At 38.1% G+C, this 17,212-nt stretch overlaps 1 protein-coding gene across 6 annotated transcripts in view; it reads left to right on the top strand.

The window, feature by feature from the left end:
* Positions 1-17,212, top strand: part of HDAC5 (histone deacetylase 5) — a 2,571,411-nt gene that overhangs the window by 1,633,653 nt on the left and 920,546 nt on the right. The gene's annotated exons all lie outside the window — the stretch shown is intronic.

Raw genomic sequence — 17,212 nt, 5'->3', positions numbered from 1 at the left:
GGAGATTGTAAGATGCAAGTAAGCTTTAATAAGCATACTGTTAAAGAATTACCAGCATTGAAAGCCTTTTCGTTGCTGCCATGCAGAGAACATTTACGTAACTAGATAATGTATAAGCCTTGGGTATTGAAATGCATATGACAGTATTTGTAATAAAAGGACAGGATTACAGTATTTTCAGAAGTTCATTACATTTGTTGGAGACTTGCAGTCATCTTTTGTTGGAGATTTGCAGTCATCTTTGCAGGCTTTATCCGTAAACTAAACAGAATGAAAATCTGTAATATGTGGTCCATAACTTGTGCAGGAATCCTTTAAGCACTTTATCTTGAGCTTGTTTCTTGTTTTGCTGTTCATTTTTTACTTGATCATGTCTTCCCCATGAAACAAGTAGATAGTTGTGTCAGGCAGCAGGTCTTTTTTGGATAAGAAACATTTCTACAAGTGGGGGTATCACAGAGATTGCTACTTTCAGCATGTTACTTGGTACTTTAATAAAGCTGAATATAAATTATAATTATAACTGTAGTGCAAGGAGTAGTGGTTTGAGTTGAATGCTGCTTGTTTTTTTTATACTTGATTTTGACTGGCATTCCAGTAATGTATTTAAAAAGTAATTTATTTTTTCATGCCTCACAACCTGTTTCCATCTGGATATTGAGTAAGTTGTCATGTAGCCAATGCATGGAAATATTTTTTTCTTCCACACTTCATTTTGTCTTGATTGGACTCTTGTAATGACTGTTTGGCACCCAGGGCAGTGTATTTAATTAAAGTTCCAGTTGTGGTTTTGAGCATAGCCACAACCCTTTCTAGTTGGTCACACCCCTTCGCCCCACCCATTCAGCTGTCTCCTGCAGCCTTCCTGTAATTTGAAGTCACCAGCTGCCACTGCAAAGCAGGTAATCCCAAACTACCTTGTTCTGTTGAAACAATCAACTTATCCCACTTGACTGTTGCCCTTTCCCCACCCAGATAAAATCCTTCAACTCGTTATTGATTGCTATCCACAAATTCTCCTTTGGTTGACAAAAATATGCCTGTATATATAACTAAAGGGATTAAAAATATTTCACTTTTTTGTTATCTTGCTATCCATGTCCATAACACAGAGCTTCCCATTTCTCAGTTTTTGTATTATTTTCCCACATATTCTTAGCTGCCATAACAGATTCCTTTTTAACCCATACTTCTAAGTATGACATTTTATCATGTCCCATAAATATGGGTATTGCTGAACATATTTTTGTGTGGGTAGATAGTTTACAGCTATTGGCTTTGATTTATCTTCATTAATTTTGTGTTTTGAAAGGCTTGAAATTGTCTCATAATGTTCCACAACACTGAAATGTCCTTTTTGTTTGGTTTTATCAGGTACAAAATATCATCTGCAAATAAAGCCAGCTTTTCTTGATTACCATACCAATTCTATCCTTGAATCTTTGAGTCCCTTGTTTTCTTTGCCAATAGTTCTAAATGTAATGCAAATAACAAAGGGGAAAGAAGACACTCCTGTCTAGTTCCTGTGTTCAAACAGAACTTATCAGAGAGGACCCCCCCACACACACACACACTTCATAGGTTCATATGTGTTTAATAGGCTAACAACCACAAGGGCCTTTTTAAGCCTAGCCATGCGTCCCAAATCTCTGACAAGTTCTGATACTCATGATAATTGTAAGCAGGGGCTTGGGAGATGAAACATTTACAAGTTAGAGCTTGGGAGTTAAACCATTTACCCATTGCCTGTGTTCATTAGAGACATAGGTGCCAAACCAGGGGTGAATTTCCTGTTCCCAATCCAGTTGTCCAAGTTGCACTTGAATTGGGTTAGGGAGGAACTCTGCTTCACATGGATGAGGAGCCTGTTCCAGAGACTGGGTAATCTCTGTGACACATTCCTGTCTCTCCAGCAGGTCCTATTTATATCACAGGCAAGATTCAGTCCTTAGAATGGATAATTCTGGTGCTGTTTGTCTTGTGGATGTGCAGGCGGTCCATCAGAGTGAAGTCTGACAATGCCCTGTATGTCAGGTATAGATCTCCCCTCAAAAGCCTGTAGGACATTTTACTTAAGACTTGTATTCTTTTAGTGAGGAACCTCTGTGGATGTTCCATTGTTGGATATGCCTGGTTTGGTACGTACTAATGTGGGCATTGTACTCGAATACAGTGAAGCAACGACTTCCTTGGACTTAGATGCCATACCTTTGTTTGTAAGTTGCACAACATAGAATGATTTCCTCACTACTGCAGACATGTGGTGGTCAAAGGCTAGATTACTGTCTATGTTTGCCCCTAAGTCCCTGACTACTGGGTCGACTCTAAAGGGTGTGTCGTCAGTATGATAGTTACCAGGGGTGGCTGACTTCCTGAAGGATACTATTATCCATGACTTGGCGTTTAGTTTTAGTCCATAGCTCTGACACCAGTTGTTTGTCTGTGTCGGCCCCTCCTGGAGAACATTTGTGTTAGTTTGGGATTCAGTGACAACTCCTAATTTGCAATCATCTGCAAATTTAGTCAGACAGAGATTACTGACGCTGGCCTCAAGTTCAGAGAAGTATATGCAAAAAAGGAGTGGTTCAAGGACTGATCCCTGAGGGACTCCACTTGTGACTGACTTCTTTGTTGAAGTGGACTCCCCAATTCTAACTTCCTGGGTCCTGTCTGTGAGCCCGTTGGCTATCTACCAGGTGACATATGAGTTTGTACCTAACCTCTTAAGTTTGTCAACAATGCTGTAGTGGGATATGGTGTCAGATGCCTTAGCCAGGTCAAGGTAGGCAGTGTGAATCATTTTGTCCTCATCCATTGCTTTGGTGACCTTCTCAAAGAAGTCCACTAGGTTGAGTAGGCGTGACCTGCCCTTGATGAAACCAAACTGGGCTGGGTCCAGTGTTTGTAGGTTTGATATATCATTATTCATTATTGATCATTTCCATGATAATTCTTTCCATGGCTTTGCATGCAAGACTAGTGAGACTTGTGTCTACAGTTTGCAGGGTTTGTAGATGGCTCACCTTTGTGCAAATGGATGACTGTTGCTGTTCTCCATTCATGAGGCACAAAGCCTATTTGGAGAATATTGTTAAGTAGCAGTTCCAGAGGCCCTGATAGGTCATGTTTCATGTTCTTTAGAAGGCATCCTGGGATATTGTCTGGGCCCACTGATGTAGTGTTCTTGACCTTAGAGATAGTATTAAGGACCTGTTTCCTAGTGATAGATAGCGGGGGGAGTTATATTTGATGCTATTTCATAAGGGAAGGTTGAGGGAGAGAGAGAGAGGAGTAAAGTTGGAGCTAAATTTATTGGCCAGTAGGTTTGTTGTATCTTCTGGCTTTTTTATTTTCTCAGGATCTTTTGAGTTTCTAATACCATGACAGGAATGGACCCCATTCCTTAGTCAAAGTACAATTAAAATTCATGAAATTAGTATTATTTCAATCTTTGATATCAGCCAGAATTGCTCTTCACAGCACCTGCAGTGTGCCCAGTAATGACTCCTCCTGCAATTCGCACAGAGTTACAAGTAGTAGTAACATATCTAAATAAGATTGTAGATTCTTTTTTATATGATCCATTGCTCCTACTAGTATTGGGACTGTCTGGATATCTTTCTTTCACACTGCTCTTGTTTCTGCCTGCAAATCCTGACATTTTATGACTTTGTGTCTCTCTGTATGCAAGACACTGTAGTCACTGGGTGTGGTGATTTCAATGATCAATGCTACTTTTGTCTTCTTTTCATGGACCACTATATCCGGTTTTCTAGCATCTGTCTTTTGAACTGTTGGTAATGGATGATCCCATGTGAAGTAAACTTCTTCATTTATTTATTTATTTATTGACATTTGTTACCGGGAAAGTCCACGGTAACCATGAGAGGAAATTAAGAATGAGTAAGATATACCATAGTGGAATAGAAAGTGGTACAGGATTTGTGCCTCTAGTAAAATTGTGGGAATATAGAAATAAGAGCAGAAAGAATACAGATACACTGTAGAGTAGTGACAAGGCACATAAGGTTAATAGCAGGAGGGAATCTGGTTAATACAGTTACAACAAGTAGTGTAAAAGATAGAATGGTTAAGGATATTAGATAGCGAAGATGCAATACAGTGTGATTAGGTAGATTGTGAGGCTTGGAAGCAAGGCTGAGATTTATACAGAGGGAAGTCGGGTAACTGCATCACAGGAAAAGGTAGATGCATTAGTGCAGTTACATATCCAGTTAGAAAGGAGATGATTATGAAGGCCAGTTTTGAAGTTTGAGGGGTGTAGTTTACTACATATAGCAGAAGGGCGGTTATTCCATAGTCTGGCAATGGTCCAGGAGTATAGGAGTTTTCCTGCAGATAGATTTGGTTTAAGGATTTGGAGTAAGTGTTGGTGGTCAGATCGAAGGGGCCAATGTGGGGAGTAAAGAGCAAGTAGGGAACTGAGAGCAGGACAATATGATGGTTTATGGATGAATTTGTGAGTGGTTAGCTGAATAAGTAATAGGTAGTGAGAGATTTCTAGCTATTGTAGTTTCCTTAGGGCAGAGCAATGATGGGAAGAGTGGTGACTACCTGTAGCAAATTTGGCAATCTTATTGTAACAGGATTCTAGCTTTAGTTTTAGGGAAGACTGCAGGTTAGTTAACAATAGTGCACCATAGGTTAGAGATGGTAGAAGGTAGGTGAGGGCAAGAGCTTGTTTAGCTGGTAAGGAGAGAAACCTGTTGTGCATGTACAGTAGCCCTGTTTTTTTTGTGTGTTTTATTGATGTTGGATTGGATATACAGATCGAACTTTAGGTTATCTATTATGACACCTAGTAACTTGGTATTGGTTACTAATTTAATTTTAGTAAGTAGTATTCCTTTTGGGGGTGAACAGCATAAGCTTATTTTTTTTGGCATAAAGAGAAAGGTGTTTTTTGTGGAGCCAGGATTCTACTATGAAAAATGCTGTTTGAGTAATTTGTTGTAGAGAATTTTGGTTGGGGGCAGAGCAGACTGTAGTTGAATCATCTGCATACTGGACTAGGGAGGAGTTTGGAATATCTTTGTGGAGATTATTTATGAAAATATTAAACAGAATAGGTCCTAAAATTGAGCCCTGTGGGACGCCTGTAGGGTTATGAAGGTAGGGAGAAATGGGGTTATCCCATATGACAACGTGTTTCCTGTCAGAGAGATAGCTCTTGAACCAATTAAGTGATTGCGTGGAAAGTCCTATGGATGAGAGTTGTGTCAGGAGAATGGTGTGGGACATAATATCATATGCTTTGGAAAGATCTAAAAAGAGAGCTGATACTAGAAGGCCTGAGTCATTGGCTTTATTGATAATATCTAGGAAGGAGACCAGAGCAGGAGTTGTACTATGCACTGGTGGAAAACCATGCTGGATAGGGGAGAGGATGTTATTGTTTAGAAGGTAATGGAGAAGTTGTTTTTGAATGCATTTTTCTAGTATTTTTGATATAGGAGACAGAATAGCAATGGGTCGGAAATTTGAGATATCAGAGGATGGGCCACCTTTATGTAGAGGGAAGATTATTGCTTTTTCCAAAGGTCAGGGACATATGACTCTTGAATACACGAAGAACACCAAACCAACTAAATCTAAGAGAAGGCTGCCAGAACAGTTGGAGGAAAGCTCCTATTCAATGGAAAAGTCCCCGAAAAATTAGACCAAAAAATTAATGTATAAAAGAAACCGTTTATTACATAAGCGCTTTCATCCTTAACAGTAAGAACTTCATCAGACAACCAACAAAAAACAAATAACTCAATTTATACTAGACTCAATGACATCACAGAAACAATTAGCTAAATAAACACACACCCTTAAAGATACCCATAAAAATGTGTGTGTGTGTGTGTGTATATATATATATATATATATATATATATATATATATATATATATATATACATACATACATACATATGTGTGTGTGTATATATATATATATATATATATATATATATATATATATATATATAGGTTCATAGGTAGGTTCTAGGCTGTCTGCCCGAGGGCATTTATAAGCCTAGCCAAATTGTGTCAGCTTTCGCCACCCCATTGATTAATTAACTGAGCCTCTGTCAAGAAGAGCCAATGAAGTGATCCCAGGGGTGTATTTTCTGTTACCCATCCACTCGTCAAGGTTTCTCTTGAAGAGTGTTAGTGAGGGGCTCTGCCTAATGTAGTTAGGAATTTTGTTCCAAAGCATGGGGAGTCTCTATGACAGGAATCTATCCTTCTAGCATGTTCTATTTATTGCTGTGGCAAGGTTTAGCTCACTAGAGCGAGTGGCTCGAAGTGATTCAATTCTGAGTTGGACATGGCTTTGTAATTCAGGCAGAGATCACCTCTAATTAAGCGATATGCGACTGAGTACAGCTGGAATTTTTCCAGTTGGGCTGCTAGGACATATGTTTGAGGCCAGTAATCCTTTTGGTGAAGTACTTTTGTGGTCTTTCCAGCTGTTGAAAGTGTCTTGTGAGGTGCATCCCAAATGAGGCATTGTACTCTATGATGGGTCTGATGAGTGACCAGTAGAGGGGCACTATAACCTCTTTATTTCTAGATGCGAACCCTTTAGTAATTAGATGGGCTACATAGAAGGATTTCCTAACTATTTTGGCAATATGATTGTCAAAGGAGAGATTACGATCTACCTGGGTCCCCAGATCTCTTATTACCTTTTCTGTATTAAGGGGGCTGCAACCTATGTGGTAATTCATAGGTGTTTTGTTTTTCCCAAACAGGATGACTATGCATTTTTTGGCATTTAGCTTGAGACCATGACTTTGACACCAGGTGTCCATCTCAGTAAGGCCCTTTTGGAGAATGTCTGTGTCAGCCGGAGAGTCAGTTATGGCTCCCAGTTTGCAGTCATCGGCGAACTTGGTTAGCCATAGTCCTCCTGTGTTTGCCTATACGTCTGAGAAGTATATGCCAAACAGTAGGGGTCCCAGGACCGAGCCTTGTGGGACACCACTTGTGACTGGTTTAGAGTCGGACCTGGAGCCCACTATTCTTACCGTGTATATATAAACATTTCACAGTTTTAAAATGTATTCATAACTTAAAAGGTATAAAAATGTCTCAAAGTTAATTTACGTTTAGAGAGGTATTTTTACCTATCCAAAGCCAAAAGCTTTAATACAGGACTAATGGAAATATGTTCATTTAAACCCAGCCAGTTTCCTGTGTCCAAATGTAACTGCCAGTACAATTCCCGTTTTTCCAGAAGAAGTGACCAAGCTCCACCATGTATCTCAGTCTTGTTACTATCAATAACTGTAAACTTAAAGCTATGGCCAACATTTTCCATAATATGCTTGCTCAGAGCGTTTGTTTACTTCCTAATTGTTATGTCATAAAGATGTTCATGTATACGATTTTTAAGCTTTCAATTAGTTTTTCCTGTATAAAAACAAGAACATCTGGTACAGAAAGCACAATATATAAATATAAATTTCTTGACATTAAATTAAAAGAACTTGTCTGTAATGAAGCACACATATGTAAGAATTCGTGGATTGTTTTGATTTTAATTAACAACATATCCTTCAAGGAGAGTTACTTTTTTGTAACTGTTGATGTTAAAGACCTCTACTCTGTTATACCCCACACCACTGGTTTAGAATGGTTTAGTGAGTTTCTATATGATAAGAACACTGACCATAGTGATGCTGTATTATACACGCATGTATTAGAATTGATGTAGCAAATGATTTTATTTAATTTGATAATTAGATCTATCTACAGCAGGAAGGGGTGGCGATGGGGTGTTGTGGGGGTCTGTATGCTAATGTTGTTGCACAGTGGGAAAAGAAGTTTCTTTTTCCTTCTTCATTCGCTATACACTTCAACTGTTGTACACGTTTCCTGGATGATGTGTTCATTTTATGGGATGGCCCTGGGGAAGATATAGATCCTTTTCTTTCCTATATAAATAATACCACTAACTTTCTGAAATTTGCCCATACCATTGGTTTTGATAACATCTCTTTTTTGGATGTCTTATTAATTAAAGATTATCAAAACGAAAGGTTAGTATCTCAAATTTATAGGAAATAATCCTATTCCAACTCTTTCTTCCAATTTTCTGATACCCACCTCATTAAACAGAAAAAAGTTATTATAAAGGGCAGTTTGTACGTGCAGCCCGCATGTTTTCCACTATGGATGCATTTCTTAATGAATGTAATAAACTTAAACAGATTTTTTTGTACAGAGAATACCCTGGTACATTTATTATGGATATTATGGTTGAGGTCATTAATAAAAGGAAAAAAGGACACATTATTCCTCTATTATCAGACCATAATACAAGTACTGACCCCCTTCTTCTTGTAGAAAATGAAAATATTAGTATGAAAAATTATAAGACGACTTTTGTAACTGTTTATAGAATGGACTGTTTTGAATTAAGAAATATTTTGTTTAAAAATTGGTCTATTTTAACCCAGGATAAGGGTATGAGACCATATGTGGGGGGAAGTCCAGTGGTTGTTTTTAAAAATGGTAAAAATCTTAAGAACATTTTTGAGATGAAAAAGAGTTCTACTACTAAGAGGAAAGATTATATGAGTAAATGTGGCACACGCAACTGTTGCACATTTATTTTTGAGGGTAGTATCTTTAATATTAACAATAAGGAAGTTGTCATGCAGTCTAGATTTAATTGTTCTGATAAAGTCATATATTGTGCTTTCTGTACCAGATATTTGTGTTTTTATATAGGAAATACTGATCAAAAGCTTAAAAATAGTATATCTGAACATCTTTATGACATAAAAAATTAGGAAGGAAACAATGCTCTGAGCAATTATGTTATAGAAAATTATGAAAGTTTACAGTTATTGATAGTATCAAGACTGATATATGTGGTGGAGCTTGGTCAATTCTTCTGGAAAAACAAGAATTGTACCGGCAGTTACATTTGGACAGAGGAAACTGGCCAGGTTTAAGTGAACATATTTCCATTAGTCCTTTATTAAAGCTTTTGGCTTTGGATAGGTAGAAATACTTCCCTAAATGTAAATTAGCTATGAGACATTTTTATACCTTTTAAGTTATGAATAAATTTTAAAACTGTTAAATGTTTATATATATAAACACACACACATATTTTTATTGGTATCTTTAAGGAGGTGTGTTTATTTAGCTAATTGTTTCTGTGATGTCATTGAATCTAGTGTAAATTGAGTTATTTGTTTTTTGTTGGTTGTCGGATGAAGTTCTTACTGTTAAGGGCAAGTGTTTATGTAATAAACGGTTTCTTTTATACATTCATTTTTTAGTGTCATTTTTCGGGGACTTTTACATATGACTCTTGGGTAGACCTGTTGATGAGGATGTTTATAGGATAAGCTACTGAGTCAGCGGCTATCTTAAGAAATTTGGCAGGAATATTATCGGCAGAATTAGAACATGGCTTTAGATTCTGAAGGAGTTTTTTTTATGTAGGATGTAGGTATAGGGGAGAGACTGAATTCTAGAGTAATGGGGTTCCTTGATAGATTTTTGGGTTGGGGAATGAGGGTTGGAGAGAGTGTGTAGTGGTGGAGAGGGGCTGGATGTGGGGAGGGGGATGGATGGTAGAGCTGAGGAGAATGAGGAAGTAAGGTTGACTTATAGTATCAATGAAGTAGGAGTTGAATTTAGAGGCGATAAGGTCAGGGGTCTAGTTATGATATGGACATGGAATAGATTTGGTCCCTGGGTGGAGTAGATTATTAATGGAAGACCGGAAAAGTTTTGGGTTAGTTTTCCTATTTGTTTGTAGGTTCCAGAAGTACTTTTGCTTGTCTTTGCAGATATGTTTTTTGGCTTGGTTTCGAAGCTGTTTATAATGGATGAGGTGGGGAGAATTTTTGGATTTGAGCCAGCATTTCCAGGCTTTGTTGCTGTTTTACATAATTTCTTTAGTGGATTTAGATAGCCATGGGATATGGTTAGATTTAATTCTGTTGTATGTAGTAGGAGTTAAACTGTGAAAGGAGTTGTTGAAGTAAAGAAGGGCATCATCTAGAGCGAGAGTTTGGAGACAGTTACAGTTGTGACTACTTAGAATGCTGGTAAAGGTCTTAGGACAGAATTTAGATAAGTCTTGAATAACCCTAATGTTATGGACTTTTGATATGGAAGAACAGTTTCAAATAGCACAGGCTGGGAGATGGTCACTAAGGGAGTTTGACAGAGTGCCATATGTAGGGATCTGAGACCAAGATCCAGTCTAGAATCGCATCTTTTTGGATTTGAAGTTAAACCTGGTGTTAGTGTTAATTAGTTGTGAAAAATGGAATAATTTTATACTAGAGGGGGATTGAATGGAGGAAGTTGAGGCCCAATCATTGTTCATGTCACCTAAGGTAATAGTTTTGTTTTTGATAGTAGAGAAGATCCAAGATAGTATAGCTTCTAAATGAGGATATTGTTTCCTGGGGGAATATATATGACTATTATACAGAAGTTTTTTTTTTAGAGTTATTAATATCCAGGAAGGAGATTAGGATCTCAGCGTTTTGGAATTGTGGAATGGGATTGGTGAATGGGGAAATGTTGAGATTTTTGGGATAAATATGGGCAATACCACCCCCTCTTTTATGTTGTTGATCTACTCTAATTACATTGAAATCAGGGTGCATTAATTCAGAGTCCTGTATTGAAGGTTTTAACCAGGTTTCAGTAGCAGCTAGGATTTGAGTTCAGTTTTGGGTAAGCCTGGCATGGAACTCAGAGGTTTTGGTACAGATACTTTGAAAGTTTAGAGTGGTTAAATGGAGATGACTAAAGGATTTAGGGGAGTGTCATTGTTGAGATAAAAGTGTTGTTTGGGGGGCCCTGGGTTGGGGTGCATATCACCAGAGAGTAATAGGGAAGAGTAAAATGAATACAGATTATGGGTTAGGTCTAGTAGTTCAGAGAGAGGGGGAGAAGTAAATATTCTGGATAGTTTATTTTATAGTAATGAGGATATTTAGAATGGAGTAATGTATGTTTTCTAAAGAGAAAAGGAGTAGAGTTGTAGATGCTAGGGCTGATACTAGAGTAAGAGACCACATTAGAGTCTGTTTGTGGAGTTGTAAAGTTGGCATATGTGGGTAGAGCATCAGGGTTTAATGCTGTAAGGTTTGAGAGTAGAGGAAGAGTGACAATTAATGAAATGAGATAGAGAGATTGTAGAGTAGAAGAATACATAGTGAGAGAATGCAGTTATGTAAGGATGTAGGAGTAATTGGAGTGGAAATAGGGAGGAAGTTATAGGATTGGTTAATGAGTGAGAGGGTGTGATGTAGGAGTGGTTATGCATCTGTAAAGGAAATGAAAGAGGTGGGTGGGAATGGGGGTAGGGTAGGGAAGTGAAGTGAGCCCAGAATGGAGGGCGAACGGAGTGGGGCTACACCTTTTAGAAATCTAATGCCTGCAAAAAACAGTGTGTGAGAACTCCGGTAAGCCCAGAGTCTTTAGTAATGGAGTTTACAAAGCAGATGGACAAAAACTAGCTGGTAGAATGTAAAAAGAAGCAGTTGGACAAAAACTTAGCTGGGAGTTAGTATTCAGTATCGTTTTTATGGGACAGAAAAGTAACTGGAGCAAAGGCTACAGCAGGAGGGATAAGGAAAGAGATAGGAGGGGAGAGACTGGTCGGACCCGGTAATTCGCTACTCAGTCATGAAAGGGAGTGGGTGCTAAGAGGTTTCAATTACACTGTAAGTGAAAATGGCCAAAAAATGATAGAATAATACACAGACATAAATTGGTTATAATAATGGCTGGTTCTCCTGTCTGTTGTAGCGCTGGCATTTCTTTGAGAGCACAAATCAGGGTAGCTATAATCACCCGAGTAGTTTTAGAGTTGATAGTCTGGGAGGGATGTTAAGGGTTGTCACCTAAGAAAAAAGAGGGAAGAGCAGAGGGGATTAAACAACAGTGCCGGTGAAGGTAACAACAGTCTAGATAGTTGAGTGGAGGAGACAAATGTTACAAATAGGGAAGAGATAGGTTAGAAAGAGGGAGCAGGTTAAAAGCAGTGGGGAAAGATAAGCAGGAATAGGATATGGAGGAGGAATTGCAGTAGGGTAGGTCAAGGAATGGGGACTACACAGAGATGTGTTGTATTACTGTAAGATCAGAGTGGGTAGCAGAGAAGAAAAGATAGAAGCAACAACAATGCAAATTCTTAATAAACTAATGCAAATTCTTAATAAACCAGTATACAGCACAAAAAATGAAACCTGCAAATGTAATTGTTAGCATACAGTACAGTTTCTTAAATGATATAAGAATAACTTAAAAATAGTAAAAAAGCATTCATGAATTGAAGTACTGTAACTCTATACAACGGTGCAACACGCCCGCCATGTCAGAGTACAACCAACAAATTCTAGCAGCAAATACAGACCAACCTAGGATATTAGGCTAAGCTTTACAGTAGTATGTTATATCAAGTAGAAAGAGAACAGTTTGAATCACTAAAAAAGTTGTTGCTACACAGCCATATTACCAAGACCACGTAAGGTACATAAGCATTTAATTCTAGAAAGTAGACTGCTGTTTCGTTAAGTCGAGAAGAACAGTAGCAGTTTAGGACGCTGATGTAACAGATACACTTTCTAGGAATTGCTTCACTATGCAGTTACATACCAAGTAGAGTACTACATAAATGCATACAGGACAAAAGAAGGATTGATAAAATGTCTGCTAATTGAAAGCTGAAAGTAAGGGAGTACACGTCTAGTTTTTATACTATTACATAGCCCAGATAACTGAGAAAAACCTCTGCCGGTAATCTGCTGTAGGCATGCAACATTTAAAATTACAATTCAATGCTGTATATTCCACAACAGGCCGGACGCAGATTGCAATTCTAATATATGCATGTATAATACAGCATCACTATGTTCAATGTTCTTATCATGTAGAAACTCATTAAACCATTCTAAGCTAGTGGTGTGGGGTATAACAGAGTAGAGGTCTTTAATATCAACAGTTACAAAAAAGTAACTCTCCTTGAAGGATATGTTGTGAATTAAACTCAAAAAAATCCACATATCCTTACATATGTGTGCTTTGTTACAGACAAGTTCTTTTAATTTAATGTCAAGAAATTTATATTTATATATTGTGCTTTCTGTACCAGACATTCTTGTTTTTATACAGGAAAAACTGATCGAAAGCTTAAAAATCGTATACATGAACATCTTTAAGACATAAAAATTAGGAAGGAAACAAACACTCTGAGCAAGCACACTATGAAAAATGATGGCCATAGCTTTAAATTTACAGTTATTGATAGTAACAAGACTGAGATACGTGGTGGAGCTTGGTCACTTCTTCTGGAAAAATGGGAATTGTACTGGCAGTTACATTTGGACATAGGAAACTGGCTGGGTTTAAATGAACATATTTCCATTAGTCCTGTATTAAAGCTTTTGGCTTTGGATAGGTAGAAATACCTGCCTAAAAGTAAATTAACTATGAGACAATTTTATACCATTTAAGTTATGAATACATTTTAAAACTGTGAAATGTTTATATATACACGGTAAGAATAGCGGGCTCCATGTCTGACTGTAAACCAGTCACAAGTGGTGTCCCACAAGGCTCGGTCCTGGGACAGTACAGGCAAACACAGGAGGACTATGGCTAACCAAGTTCACCGATGACTGCAAACTGAGAGCTATAATTGCAATTAAAGCAATTGTACTCTAACCGCAGCAACAAGCAGTCCAGTTTACCCTAATATCAGGAGCGCAATCCCGGTGACCAGTAACTCTCACAGAGGCTGAGCAAGGAAAGAAAAATGACGTGGAACACCAGAGAGACCTTTTGAATCCCGCAAGGGATGATGGGAGTAAGCCTCACAGGTATGAGTGCAGGTGTTGTGAAGAAACCCGCGAGATGGGAGGGAGGTATCACAATGGCAAAAAGGTACTACACCTTGTTGAAATCTAATGCCTGCAAAAAACAATTTGTGAGAACTCCGGTAAGCCCAGAGTCTTTAGTAATGGGGTTTACAGAGCAGATGACAAAAAATAGCTGGTAGCATGAAAAAAAGACGTAGTTGGACAAAAACCTACCTGGGAGTTAGTATTCAGTATTGTTTTTATGGGACAGAAAAGTAACTGGCACAAAGGCTACAGCAGGAAGGATAAGGAAAGAGATAGGAGTGGTGAGACTGGTCGGACCCGGTAATGCACTACTCATTGATGAAAGGGAGTGGACGCTAAGAGGTTGCAATTACACTGCAAGTGAAAATGGCCGAAAGTGATAGAATAATACACATACATAAACTGGTTATAATAATGGCTGATTCAGCTGTCTGTTGTAGCACTGGCGTTTCTTTGAGGGCAGGAATCAGGGTAGTTATAATCACCCAAGTAGTTAGTTGATAGTCCTGGAGGGATGTCAAGGGTTGTCAGCTAAATTGGTTATAATAATGGCTGGTTCATCTGTCTGTTGTAGTGCTGGCATTTCTTTGAGGGCAAGAATCAGGGTAGTTATAATCACCCAAGTAGTTTTAGAGTTGATAGTCTGGGAGGGATGTTAAGGGTTATCATCTAAATTGGTTATAATAATGGCTGGTTCAGCTGTCTGTTGTTGCACTGGCATTTCTTTGAGGGCAGGAATCAGGGGTCTGTATCATATAATCGAATGATCAAATCTCAAATGCTCTAAAGAGCAAAAATGCCAGAACTCAAAACTCCTTATTGTGGGGAGCTGTGCCCCCACACCCCCCGCTAAATATATATTCCAACTCTGAGATTGCACTACAGTGAGGAAAGGGTAAATATTCCAATCTTCACTGTACTGCAATCGCAATAACAGAAATTCGAGTTCTGGCATTTTCGCTCTTTAGAGCGTTTGAGATTTTCAAAATTCGAACATATGATATAGACTCAGAATCAGGGTAGTTATAATCACCCGAGTAGTTTTAGAGTTGATAGTCTGGGAGGGATGTTAAGGGTTGTCACCTTAAATAAGCAATTGTACTCTAACCGCGGCAACAAGCAGTCCAGTTTACCCTAATATCAGGAGCGCAATCCTGGTGACCAGTAGCTCTCACAGAGGCTGAGCAAGGAAAGAAAGATCATTTTCTATGATGCTTTTTGGCTCATGTTTCCAGTGTTTTCAGCCACTTCAGTACCATAATGTTTGCAGAATCCCCAGTGCAACAATCTTGCCACATTATTATGCCTTTCAGTATACAGTCCTTCTGCCATTAGTATGTCACAGCCAGCAACGAGGTGTGCGACTGTTTCCAATTCACTTTTACAAAACCTACATTTGTCTGTTTCTCCCACACGTTCAAAGGACTTTGTAAACCAACATGTATGCAGACCACTATCATGGGCCGCCAGTATTAACCTTTCATCTTAGTTTGAATTCACCTCTCCTTAACCATTCCTGCATTCGTTCCTGATCAACATGAGGTTCTTCCAGAAGTTTTCTATACTTACATCTATATTTTATGCATTTTCCACATTTCTTGCCATCTCATCTGGTTCTTCACCTTATATTTATTCTTTTGTTTTTTGGCACATTCAGTTGCTGCCTGATTTTTATCTACTTCAGGTTTGATTTCCATTCCTGCTTGACGCCGATTTTCTTCTACTAGGTTAAGCAGAGAAGTCATCTTAGATTTATTCTCCTCATGTTTCAAAACTTTCACTGCATTTGGGTCTTGTGAGGTCAGCAGATGTGTGGAGTCCCACGATTACAGATCTCTACATGTAATCAATTTCAAAGAGCCTCATCCCTCCTTCGTAATGGGGAGTAATAATTTGGCATGCACTGATTTTTATAAATCATTTGGTGATCATGAAACATCCTTCTTGTTTTCCTATCTAATCTATCCAACACATTTTGGGGGCCAGTCAGTCACTCCAAAACTATAAGTTAGGGCAAGAAGAGCAAATTGGTTTATAGCTTGGATTTTGTTCCTAGATGTCAGCGCTGTTTTCAGGATTAATTTAAGTCTTCTAAAGTATTCCTTGCTAAGTTTTATTCACATTTGTTCATGTTTTATTGTTGATCATCAGTTCCCAAATATTTATACACTCCCTCTTTCTCAAGCTCTTTTATATCACATTATTGTCCCAAACTGATGTTTTCCTGGTGCTGCAGTTTTCCTGCTTTAAAGGTTGCTTTTGCACATTTATCAAGACCATCATCTGAAAAAGTTTTGACGACTTGCAGTTGTGCTTTCAGTTCCTCATCTGATGATCTATACAGTTTTAAATCATCGACAAAGAGAATATGAGAAGTCTTTACACTGTTTTTTTCTAGGAGCCAAATTGTAGCCATGGCCTAAGCTAAGTAGACAGCTTAATGGGTTAAGGTCAAGGCAGAGTAGCAGTGGTGACAAGAGAGTCACACTGGAATATCCTCCTTTGAATTTTTATCTCTGGGATAGTAATTTGTCATTTATCATGGCTTAATTGCAAAGTGGTCTTCCACTGTTTCATGGTCACTGTAATGTAAAATAAAGGAAATTTTCATAAAAAATTGGGCTATCATTATGGAAGATTCTGCTTTGAGTAAAGCCTTGGGTTTAAGACCGGGATTCACATATAGAAGAGGCCCAAATTTAAAAAAAACTTGGTGGGGTGGAATAGAAAACATCCTAAAATTGTTGGCATGAGTAAATGTGGAGCATGTCCCCAATGTAAATATATTAAATTAGGAAATAAGATTTTGATTAAAGATAGGGTATACACTTTAAAAGACAGATATAATTGTGAATCTAAAGGGGTTGTCTATGTTACTACTTGTGATTTATGCCCTTCGTATTATATAGGGAAAACAGAAAGAAAGTTGAGACAAAGAATCTATGAACATCAATACGCTATAAGCAAGGGTGATATCAATAATGCGTTAGCAAAACTTATAGATAACCCTATGCATAAATTCACATATTCTGTCATACAGCAAGTCAAAATAGATTCCGGGGGGGGGGGTCCATGGCAGCTCATCTTGGAAGAACAGGAATTATTATGGCAAATTCGAACATCAGCCCATATTCCACCAGGGATGAATGAATATTTGTCTATAAAATGTATTTTAAAACTTAAGGCTCTAGGTAGATAATTTGTTTACATGTAGGTGGGCCTTTGTCAATAATATATATTTCTCTGTCAAAGCAAGCTGTTATTATGTCGTTGTTATGTTTTCTTAGTGAGCATATGTCTTTATATGAGAT

This window comes from Protopterus annectens, chromosome 13.part0 (assembly GCF_019279795.1).
Source record: "Protopterus annectens isolate FY-2018-M chromosome 13.part0, PAN1.0, whole genome shotgun sequence".
Lineage (NCBI taxonomy): Eukaryota > Metazoa > Chordata > Ceratodontiformes > Protopteridae > Protopterus > Protopterus annectens.
Note: the sequence above shows the minus strand (reverse complement) of the source record. Positions and strands in the feature narration are given on the sequence as shown.